At 37.6% G+C, this 12,500-nt stretch overlaps 1 non-coding gene across 1 annotated transcript; it reads right to left on the bottom strand.

The window, feature by feature from the left end:
- Nucleotides 1–10,763: 10,763 nt before the first annotated feature.
- LOC139878739 (5S ribosomal RNA) lies at nt 10,764–10,882 on the bottom strand. The gene has a single exon (XR_011769602.1). It is a non-coding gene; the product is annotated as a 5S ribosomal RNA (ribosomal RNA).
- Between the last annotated feature and the right edge of the window lie 1,618 nt (nt 10,883–12,500).

Below are 12,500 nucleotides of genomic sequence, written 5' to 3' on the forward strand. Positions count from 1 at the left end.
TTGGTATATACCCATAGTAAGTACGTTTTGAAGCTGTGTATAATACGGGTAAGAATACGACTAGAATTCTTGATGAAAGAAAAGAATGGGAAAGTAACTGTAACCATTTTCGTTAAGTATGAGTGTTTTGATATATGTCTTGAAGTCTTCCAAAAGTATTTTAATACATCTAAATACACTACATGTATATACATTTTAACGGAGTCGTTAAGTCATCGTTAGTCGTTACATGTAAGTGTTGTTTTGAAACCTTTAAGTTAACGATCTCAATTAATGTTGTTAACCCATTGTTTATTATATCTAATGAGATGTTAAATTATTATATTATCATGATATTATGATATATTAATATATCTTAATATGATATATATACATTTAAATGTCGTTACAACGATAATCGTTACATATATGTCTCGTTTCGAAATCCTTAAGTTAGTAGTCTTGTTTATATGTATATAACTCATTGTTAATATACTTATGGAGATACTTACTTATCATAATCTCATGTTAACCATATGTATATCCATATATATATCGTCAAGTCGTTTTTACAAGTTTTAACGTTCGTGAATCGCCGGTCAACTTGGGTGGTCAATTGTCTATATGAAACATATTTCAATTAATCAAGTCTTAACAAGTTTGATTGCTTAACATGTTGGAAACATTTAATCATGTAAATATCAATCTCAATTAATATATATAAACATGGAAAAGTTCGGGTCACTACAGTACCTACCCGTTAAATAAATTTCGTCCCGAAATTTTAAGCTGTTGAAGGTGTTGACGAATCTTCTGGAAATAGATGCGGGTATTTCTTCTTCATCTGATCTTCACGCTCCCAGGTGAACTCGGGTCCTCTACGAGCATTCCATCGAACCTTAACAATTGGTATCTTGTTTTGCTTAAGTCTTTTAACCTCACGATCCATTATTTCGATGGGTTCTTCGATGAATTGGAGTTTTTCATTGATTTGGATTTCATTTAACGGAATAGTGAGATCTTCTTTAGCAAAACATTTCTTCAAATTCGAGACGTGGAAAGTGTTATGTACAGCCGCGAGTTGTTGAGGTAACTCAAGTCGGTAAGCTACTGGTCCGACACGATCAATAATCTTGAATGGTCCAATATACCTTGGATTTAATTTCCCTCGTTTACCAAATCGAACAACGCCTTTCCAAGGTGCAACTTTAAGCATGACCATCTCTCCAATTTCAAATTCTATATCTTTTCTTTTAATGTCAGCGTAGCTCTTTTGTCGACTTTGGGCGGTTTTCAACCGTTGTTGAATTTGGATGATCTTCTCGGTAGTTTCTTGTATAATCTCTGGACCCGTAATCTGTCTATCCCCCACTTCACTCCAACAAATCGGAGACCTGCACTTTCTACCATAAAGTGCTTCAAACGGCGCCATCTCAATGCTTGAATGGTAGCTGTTGTTGTAGGAAAATTCTGCTAACGGTAGATGTCGATCCCAACTGTTTCCGAAATCAATAACACATGCTCGTAGCATGTCTTCAAGCGTTTGTATCGTCCTTTCGCTCTGCCCATCAGTTTGTGGATGATAGGCAGTACTCATGTCTAGACGAGTTCCTAATGCTTGCTGTAATGTCTGCCAGAATCTTGAAATAAATCTGCCATCCCTATCAGAGATAATAGAGATTGGTATTCCATGTCTGGAGACGACTTCCTTCAAATACAGTCGTGCTAACTTCTCCATCTTGTCATCTTCTCTTATTGACAGAAAGTGTGCTGATTTGGTGAGACGATCAACTATTACCCAAATAGTATCAAAACCACCTGCAGTCCTTGGCAATTTAGTGATGAAATCCATGGTAATGTTTTCCCATTTCCATTCTGGGATTTCGGGTTGTTGAAGTAGACCTGATGGTTTCTGATGCTCAGCTTTGACCTTAGAACACGTCAAACATTCTCCTACATATTTAGCAACATCGGCTTTCATACCCGGCCACCAAAAATGTTTCTTGAGATCCTTGTACATCTTCCCCGTTCCAGGATGTATTGAGTATCTGGTTTTATGAGCTTCTCTAAGTACCATTTCTCTCATATCTCCAAATCTTGGTACCCAAATCCTTTCAGCCCTATACCGGGTTCCGTCTTCCCGAATATTAAGATGCTTCTCCGATCCTTTGGGTATTTCATCCTTTAAATTTCCTTCTTTTAAAACTCCTTGTTGCGCCTCCTTTATTTGAGTAGTAAGGTTATTATGAATCATTATATTCATAGATTTTACTCGAATGGGTTCTCTGTCCTTCCTGCTCAAGGCATCGGCTACCACATTTGCCTTTCCCGGGTGGTAACGAATCTCAAAGTCGTAATCATTCAATAATTCAATCCACCTACGCTGCCTCATATTCAGTTGTTTCTGATTAAATATGTGTTGAAGACTTTTGTGGTCGGTATATATAATACTTTTGACCCCATATAAGTAGTGCCTCCAAGTCTTTAATGCAAAAACAACCGCGCCTAATTCCAAATCATGCGTCGTATAATTTTGTTCGTGAATCTTCAATTGTCTAGACGCATAAGCAATCACCTTCGTTCGTTGCATTAATACACAACCGACACCTTGCTTTGATGCGTCACAATAAATCACAAAATCATCATTCCCTTCAGGCAATGACAATATAGGTGCCGTAGTTAGCTTTTTCTTCAATAACTGAAACGCTTTCTCTTGTTCATCATTCCATTCAAATTTCTTCCCTTTATGCGTTAATGCAGTCAAGGGTTTTGCTATTCTGGAAAAGTCTTGGATGAACCTTCTGTAGTAACCAGCTAGTCCTAAAAACTGGCGTATGTGTTTCGGAGTTTTCGGGGTTTCCCACTTTTCAACAGTTTCTATCTTTGCCGGATCCACCTTAATACCTTCTTTGTTCACTATGTGACCGAGGAATTGAACTTCTTCCAACCAAAATGCACACTTTGAAAACTTAGCGTACAATTCTTCCTTCCTCAATACTTCTAACACCTTTCTCAAATGTTCACCGTGTTCTTGGTCATTCTTTGAGTAAATAAGTATGTCATCAATGAAAACAATGACAAACTTGTCAAGGTATGGTCCACACACTCGGTTCATAAGGTCCATGAACACAGCTGGTGCATTAGTTAAACCAAACGGCATGACCATAAACTCGTAATGACCGTAACGTGTTCTGAAAGCAGTCTTTGGAATATCATCTTCTTTCACCCGCATTTGATGATACCCGGAACGTAAGTCAATCTTTGAATAAACAGACGAGCCTTGTAGTTGATCAAATAAGTCGTCGATTCTCGGTAGTGGGTAGCGGTTCTTGATGGTAAGTTTGTTCAACTCTCGGTAGTCGATACACAACCTGAATGTACCATCTTTCTTCTTAACAAACAAAACAGGAGCTCCCCACGGTGATGTGCTTGGTCGAATGAAACCACGCTCTAAAAGTTCTTGTAATTGGCTTTGCAGTTCTTTCATCTCGCTGGGTGCGAGTCTGTAAGGAGCACGAGCTATTGGTGCAGCTCCTGGTACAAGATCTATTTGAAATTCAACGGATCGCTGTGGGGGTAATCCCGGTAATTCTTTCGGAAATACATCGGGAAATTCTTTTGCAATGGGAACATCATTGATGCTCTTTTCTTCAGTTTGTACTTTCTCGACGTGTGCTAGAACAGCATAGCAACCTTTTCTTATTAGTTTTTGTGCCTTCAAATTACTAATAAGATGTAGCTTCGTGTTGCCCTTTTCTCCGTACACCATTAAGGGTTTTCCTTTTTCTCGTATAATGCGAATTGCATTTTTGTAACAAACGATCTCTGCTTTCACTTCTTTCAACCAGTCCATACCGATTATCACATCAAAACTCCCTAACTCTACTGGTATCAAATCAATCTTAAATGTTTCGCTAACCAGTTTAATTTCTCGATTCCGACATATATTATCTGCTGAAATTAATTTACCATTTGCTAATTCGAGTAAAAATTTACTATCCAAAGGCGTCAATGGACAACTTAATTTAGCACAAAAATCTCTACTCATATAGCTTCTATCCGCACCCGAATCAAATAAAACGTAAGCAGATTTATTGTCAATAAGAAACGTACCCGTAACAAGCTCCGGGTCTTCCTGTGCCTCTGCCGCATTAATATTGAAAACTCTTCCGCGGCCTTGTCCATTCGTGTTCTCCTGGTTCGGGCAATTTCTAATAATGTGGCCCGGTTTTCCACATTTATAACAAACTACATTGGCATAACTTGCTCCGACACTACTTGCTCCGCCATTACTTGTTCCGACACCATTTGTTCCTTTCGTTCTGTTAACCCCTGGTCCGTAGACATCACACTTCGCCGCGCTATGACCATTTCTTTTACACTTGTTGCAAAATTTGGTGCAGAACCCCGAGTGATACTTTTCACACCTTTGGCATAGCTGCTTCTGATTGTTATTGTTGTTGCGGTTATTATTGTTGTTAAGATGATTGTTGTGGTTGCTGTTGTTGTTGTTGTTGTTGTTGGGCCGTTTGTTGTAGTTGCGATTGATGTTGCGATTGTTAGGATAGTTGTTGCGATTATTGTTATAATTGCTGTTGTTATTGTATTGGTGATTCTTATCACCGTTTTCCTCCCACTTTCTTTTGACTTGCTTCACATTGGCCTCTTCAGCAGTCTGTTCTTTAATTCTTTCTTCAATCTGGTTCACTAGTTTGTGAGCCATTCTACATGCCTGTTGTATGGAGGCGGGCTCGTGTGAACTTATATCTTCTTGGATTCTTTCTGGTAATCCTTTCACAAACGCGTCGATCTTCTCTTCCTCATCTTCGAATGCTCCCGGACACCATAGGCACAATTCTGTGAATCGTCTTTCATACGTGGTAATATCAAATCCTTGGGTTCGTAACCCTCTAAGTTCTGTCTTGAGCTTATTGACCTCGGTTCTGGGACGGTACTTCTCGTTCATCAAGTGCTTGAATGCTGACCACGGTAGTGCGTACGCATCATCTTGTCCCACTTGCTCTAGATAGGTATTCCACCATGTTAATGCAGAACCTGTAAAGGTATGCGTAGCGTACTTCACTTTGTCCTCTTCAGTACACTTACTTATGGCAAACACCGATTCGACCTTCTCGGTCCACCGTTTCAATCCGATCGGTCCTTCGGTTCCATCAAATTCCAAAGGTTTGCAGGCAGTGAATTCTTTGTAGGTGCATCCTACACGATTTCCTGTACTGCCAGATCCAAGGTTATTGTTGGTATATAGCGCAGCCTGTACTGCAGCTATGTTTGAAGCTAGAAAAGTACGGAATTCCTCTTCATTCATATTCACAGTGTGTCGAGTAGTCGGTGCCATTTCCTTCAAAATAGTTAAATGGAACAAGTTAATCATACAGAATATTAAGAGTAGTTAATAGTATTTCGTAGCATAATATGAACTCATTTATAAAAGCTTTTTCTTCATATTAGCGTTTTATAAGTTTAAATTCGGGTAGTACCTACCCGTTAAGTTCATACTTAGTAGCTAATATACAATTCAACTACTACAATTCTATATGAAAAACAGATTGTAATAATATTTCGCGTTCAAACTTTTACACAATATTTTACAAACTTACAATACCACTTATTTTACATATAGCATGAAATATAGCACACAATAAATTTGATACAAGATGGTTGTGAAGATAATTCTAGCTAGTACACAAGTCGTTCAGCAAAGGCAATAAAGACACGTAATTCATACGTCCAGAAACAAGTCATGCATTCTGGTTTTACTAGGATTACTTCCCATCCTTGGTCTTGTGGAACATAACCGTTATGGCCGTTGATAAGACAGCGTGTTGTAACGTCGTCAAAGGGACGAGGGTTACGTAATGACCAACAGTCTCGTAATAACCTAAAAACCTCATTTCTTACCCCAATTACCGACTCCGTCACTTGAGGGAACGTTTTGTTTAATAGTTGTAGCCCGATGTTCTTGTTCTCACTTTGGTGAGAAGCGAACATTACTAACCCGTAAGCATAACATGCTTCTTTATGTTGCATGTTAGCCGCTTTTTCTAAATCACGAAGTCCTATATTTGGATATACTGAGTCAAAATAATTTCTTAACCCGTTGCGTAAAATAGCATTTGGGTTCCCCGCAATATATGCGTCAAAGTAAACACATCGTAACTTATGGATTTCCCAATGTGATATCCCCCATCTTCCGAACGAAAGCCTTTTATAAACCAAATCATTCTTGGAACTTTCTTCGAATGTCTTACAAACTGATCTCGCCTTAAATAGTTGTGCCGAGGAATTCTGACCGACTCTAGACAAGATTTCATCAATCATGTCTCCGGGTAGGTCTCTTAAAATATTGGGTTGTCTATCCATTTTGTGTTTTTATACTGTAAAATAGACAAGAGTTAGATTCATAAAAAAATACTTATTAATACAAGCAATTTTTACATATATCATAAAGCATAAGCACACTATATTACATATATTACACCACACGAATACAACTATATTATTCCGACTCGCTTGTTTCTTCTTCTTTGGTTTTGGTTCGTTTTCCCAAGTTTCTAGGGATATATGATGTTCCCCTAATACGAGCCGTTATTTTCCACATTGGTTTAGAAAAACCTGGTGGTTTAGAGGTTCCCGGGTCATTGTTACAACTTAAGGACTTCGGGGGTTGACGATACATATAAAGTTCATCGGGGTTAGAATTAGATTTCTCTATTTTTATGCCCTTTCCCTTATTATTTTCTTTTGCCTTTTTAAATTCAGTTGGGGTAATTTCTATAACATCATCGGAATTCTCGTCGGAATCCGATTCATCGGAGAATTGGTAATCCTCCCAATATTTTGCTTCCTTAGCGGAAACACCATTGACCATAATTAACCTTGGTCGGTTGGTTGAGGATTTTCTTTTACTTAACCGTTTTATTATTTCCCCCACCGGTTCTATTTCTTCATCCGGTTCCGATTCTTCTTCCGATTCCGATTCTTCTTCTGGTTCCGACTCTTCTTCCGGTTCCTCTTCGGGAACTTGTGAATCAGTCCACGAATCATTCCAATTTACATTTGACTCTTCATTATTATTAGGTGAGTCAATGGGACTTGTTCTAGAGGTAGACATCTATCACATAATATCAAACGCGTTAAGAGATTAATATATCACATAATATTCACATGTTAAAAATATATAGTTTCCAACAAAATTTGTTAAGCAATCATTTTTCAAGTAAACACGGTCGAAGTCCAGACTCACTAATGCATCCTAACAAACTACATAAGACACACTAATGCAAAATTCTGGTTCTCTAAGACCAACGCTCTGATACCAACTGAAATGTCCCGTTCTTATTGATTAAAAACGTTCCATATTAATTGATTTCGTTGCGAGGTTTTGACCTCTATATGAGACGTTTTTCAAAGACTGCATTCATTTTAAAACAAACCATAACCTTTATTTCATCAATAAAGGTTTAAAAGTTTTACGTAGATTATCAAATAATGATAATCTAAAATATCCTGTTTACACACGACCATTACATAATGGTTTACAATACAAATATGTTACAACAAAATAAGTTTCTTGAATGCAGTTTTTACACAATATCATACAAGCATGGACTCCAAATCTCGTCCTTATTTAAGTATGCGACAGCGAAAGCTCTTAATAATCACCTGAGAATAAACATGCTTTAAAACGTCAACAAAAATGTTGGTGAGTTATAGGTTTAACCTATATATATCAAATCATAATAATAGACCACAAGATTTCATATTTCAATACATATCCCATACATAGAGATAAAAATCATTCATATGGTGAACACCTGGTAACCGACATTAACAAGATGCATATATAAGAATATCCCCATCATTCCGGGACACCCTTCGGATATGATATAAATTTCGAAGTACTAAAGCATCCGGTACTTTGGATGGGGTTTGTTAAGCCCAATAGATCTATCTTTAGGATTCGCGTCAATTAGGGTGTCTGTTCCCTAATTCTTAGATTACCAGACTTAATAAAAAGGGGCATATTCGATTTCGATAATTCAATCATAGAATGTAGTTTCACGTACTTGTGTCTATTTTGTAAATCATTTATAAAACCTGCATGTATTCTCATCCCAAAAATATTAGATTTTAAAAGTGGGACTATAACTCACTTTCACAGATTTTTACTTCGTCGGGAAGTAAGACTTGGCCACTGGTTGATTCACGAACCTATAACAATATATACATATATATTAAAGTATGTTCAAAATATATTTACAACACTTTTAATATATTTTGATGTTTTAAGTTTATTAAGTCAGCTGTCCTCGTTAGTAACCTACAACTAGTTGTCCACAGTTAGATGTACAGAAATAAATCAATAAATATTATCTTGAATCAATCCACGACCCAGTGTATACGTATCTCAGTATTGATCACAACTCAAACTATATATATTTTGGAATCAACCTCAACCCTGTATAGCTAACTCCAACATTCACATATAGAGTGTCTATGGTTGTTCCGAAATATATATAGATGTGTCGACATGATAGGTCGAAACATTGTATACGTGTCTATGGTATCTCAAGATTACATAATATACAATACAAGTTGATTAAGTTATGGTTGGAATAGATTTGTTACCAATTTTCACGTAGCTAAAATGAGAAAAATTATCCAATCTTGTTTTACCCATAACTTCTTCATTTTAAATCCGTTTTGAATGAATCAAATTGCTATGGTTTTATATTGAACTGTATTTTATGAATCTAAACAGAAAAAGTATAGGTTTATAGTCAGAAAAATAAGTTACAAGTCGTTTTTGTAAAGGTAGTCATTTCAGTCGAAAGAACGACGTCTAGATGACCATTTTAGAAAACATACTTCCACTTTGAGTTTAACCATAATTTTTGGATATAGTTTCATGTTCATAATAAAAATCATTTTCTCAGAATAACAACTTTTAAATCAAAGTTTATCATAGTTTTTAATTAACTAACCCAAAACAGCCCGCGGTGTTACTACGACGGCGTAAATCCGGTTTTACGGTGTTTTTCGTGTTTCCAGGTTTTAAATCATTAAGTTAGCATATCATATAGATATAGAACATGTGTTTAGTTAATTTTAAAAGTCAAGTTAGAAGGATTAACTTTTGTTTGCGAACAAGTTTAGAATTAACTAAACTATGTTCTAGTGATTACGAGTTTAAACCTTCGAATAAGATAGTTTTATATATATGAATCGAATGATGTTATGAACATCATTACTATCTCAAGTTTAGTAGGTAAACCTACTGGAAGTGACAAGAAATGATCTAGCTTCAAAGGATCTTGGATGGCTTGAAAGTTCTTGAAGTAGGATCATGACACAAAAACAAGTTCAAGTAAGATTTTTGCTCGAATTAAGATAGTTTATAGTTATAGAAATTGAATCAAAGTTTGAATATGAATATTACCTTGAATAAGAAAGATAACCTACTGTATATAACAAAGGTTTCTTGATCTTAGATGATTACTTGGAATGGATTAGAAAGCTTGGAAGTAAATTAGTAAACTTGAAGGGATTTTTGAAGTATTCTTGAAGTGTTCTTCCTATGATGATTATAGCTTGATTCTTGAAGTGATTTTTGATGAAGATGATGATTAACTACTGGAAAAATACGTTCATAATAGTGTGGGTGTGTTGAGAGAGAATTAGAAAGAGATTTGGAAGTGAAATGGAGTGAATGATGAGTGTTAATTGGTGAGTGGTGAGTGGGGTTAAAAGGAGTTCTAGTTAGTTGACTAGCTCATGGTAGAAGTTAAAATTTATTAGTCATACATGACATAATCAAGAGTGGAATCCCATGCTAGTTCCTATTGGTATATACCCATAGTAAGTACGTTTTGAAGCTGTGTATAATACGGGTAAGAATACGACTAGAATTCTTGATGAAAGAAAAGAATGGGAAAGTAACTGTAACCATTTTCGTTAAGTATGAGTGTTTTGATATATGTCTTGAAGTCTTCCAAAAGTATTTTAATACATCTAAATACACTACATGTATATACATTTTAACGGAGTCGTTAAGTCATCGTTAGTCGTTACATGTAAGTGTTGTTTTGAAACCTTTAAGTTAACGATCTCAATTAATGTTGTTAACCCATTGTTTATTATATCTAATGAGATGTTAAATTATTATATTATCATGATATTATGATATATTAATATATCTTAATATGATATATATACATTTAAATGTCGTTACAACGATAATCGTTACATATATGTCTCGTTTCGAAATCCTTAAGTTAGTAGTCTTGTTTATATGTATATAACTCATTGTTAATATACTTATGGAGATACTTACTTATCATAATCTCATGTTAACCATATGTATATCCATATATATATCGTCAAGTCGTTTTTACAAGTTTTAACGTTCGTGAATCGCCGGTCAACTTGGGTGGTCAATTGTCTATATGAAACATATTTCAATTAATCAAGTCTTAACAAGTTTGATTGCTTAACATGTTGGAAACATTTAATCATGTAAATATCAATCTCAATTAATATATATAAACATGGAAAAGTTCGGGTCACTACATTGTGAGCCTTATTGCGTTGCCATGCTCATCGAAGTCATGTTTGTGCGACGATGCCCGCCTAGCTTTTGTTGATCGTCATGTCTTGGTGAAAAGTGAACCTTATTTCGTTGCCCTGATGGTCGGAGTCGTGCTCGGGCGATGGTTGTTGCCCGATTCGATGGTAACCCTGGACGAAAAATCATAGTAAAAAAGGGGGTGCAACACGAGGACTTCCCAGGGGGTCACCCATCCTAGTACTACTCTCGCCCAAGCACGCTTAACTGCGGAGTTCTGATGGGATCCGGTGCGTTAGTGCTGGTATGATCGCACTCGAAATAAATGTCCCTTTTTAATCCTTTATAGCTAACTTACCTTGCCTACCATGGGTGGTCACACCTACCCTGACTTTCCATGATGTACCACGACTCGACTCGAAGCTCACACCTTAAGAAGGGTTCGGGATGTATAATGTTCTAGATCGAGTCTAGACACGCGAGTGATCTCGGATGTGGTTGTCGAAAGTCAACGTATAATGGTGTCGGACTTGGTTCTCGGTCGATACTACGAAATCTCCAACGTATAATGTTCCCGGTCGATACTAACCACTCACGTATCGACTGTGGTTGACGTACGGGACCTCCATCTTATAATGTTCTCTGTCGATTAAGTGTCGGATGAGGTGGTCGAAAGCCGGTTTCGACATCAAGACCATACAACGTACATACCAACTATACAAGGTTTCACGGAAACCCAAATCACTTCATGCGCACTTTAACCATCAGGCGCACCTCGGTCGCCGGAAACCAAGGCTAGCCCGAACTCCGCAGCTCATAATGACATGCCAATGAAACTTCGGAACCCGAGAATCAATTTGTTTCATCAAACGTAAGAGTCGTGCAAAATTTCGGGTCGATCCGACATGATTTGAGCACTGTATGAAAAATTATGACTCCTCAGAAAATCAATGTCTGTTCCTGTCACTTCACTTTTTGTGCAATATGTATATATAGGGGGTACCATGTCCACTCCATGCCCTGGTACCCAGACAAGGGGCCGGAAAGTGCAAGGCAATAGAGGTTGCCTAGCGAAGCCGGAGAGCGATTACGAGTTATGAGTGACCCTATAACATGAAGCCAAACACCAAGTCGTGGCCCCGAAAACCAAGTCGTGACCGAGAAATATGAGCCATGGCCTGGTCGTCACCTAGCAAACCAAGTCGCGACTTAGTTTTCTAGGCCACTGCCAAGCTAAATCTTAGTCGCGACTTGGATTTATAGCCCATTGCCAAGCTAAATCAAGCACGACGTCGTGCATTTGAAAAAATTATGACTCCTCAGAAAATCAATGTCTGTTCCTGTCACTTCACTTTTTGTGCAATATGTATATATAGGGGGTACCATGTCCACTCCATGCCCTGGTACCCAGATGTTGGGTCGGAAAGTGCATGCTACTAGAGGTTGCCTAGCGAAGCCGGAGAGCGATTACGAGTAACGAGTGACCCTATAACACGAAGCCAAACACCAAGTCGTGGCCCCGAAAACCAAGTCGTGACCGAGAAATAATAGCCACGGCCTGGTCGTCACCTAGCAAACCAAGTCGCGACTTGGTTTTCCAGGCCACTGCCAAGCTAAATCTAAGTCGCGACTTGGATTTTTAGCCCATTGCCAAGCTAAATCAAGCACGACGCCGTGATTTTGAAAAATTATGATTCCTCAGAAAATCAATGTCTGTTCCTGTCACTTCACTTTTTGTGCAATATGTATATATAGGGGACTGGGTGTTCCTGGACGAGGGCGTGCGAGCTGAGTCACTAGTCGAAATTTGTTCTCGACTACTGTGTGCCAATATACTCCATTCCCGACCGGAATTACCCCTTCTCCTCGGTGGGGAGTTCGTTTTTTGGCTTAAAAAAGCCTAAAAGCGGGCGAGGATCCCGGAGTATTGACGTTC

Source organism: Rutidosis leptorrhynchoides, chromosome 11 (genome assembly GCF_046630445.1).
Source record: "Rutidosis leptorrhynchoides isolate AG116_Rl617_1_P2 chromosome 11, CSIRO_AGI_Rlap_v1, whole genome shotgun sequence".
In the NCBI taxonomy this organism is placed as follows: Eukaryota; Viridiplantae; Streptophyta; class Magnoliopsida; order Asterales; family Asteraceae; genus Rutidosis; species Rutidosis leptorrhynchoides.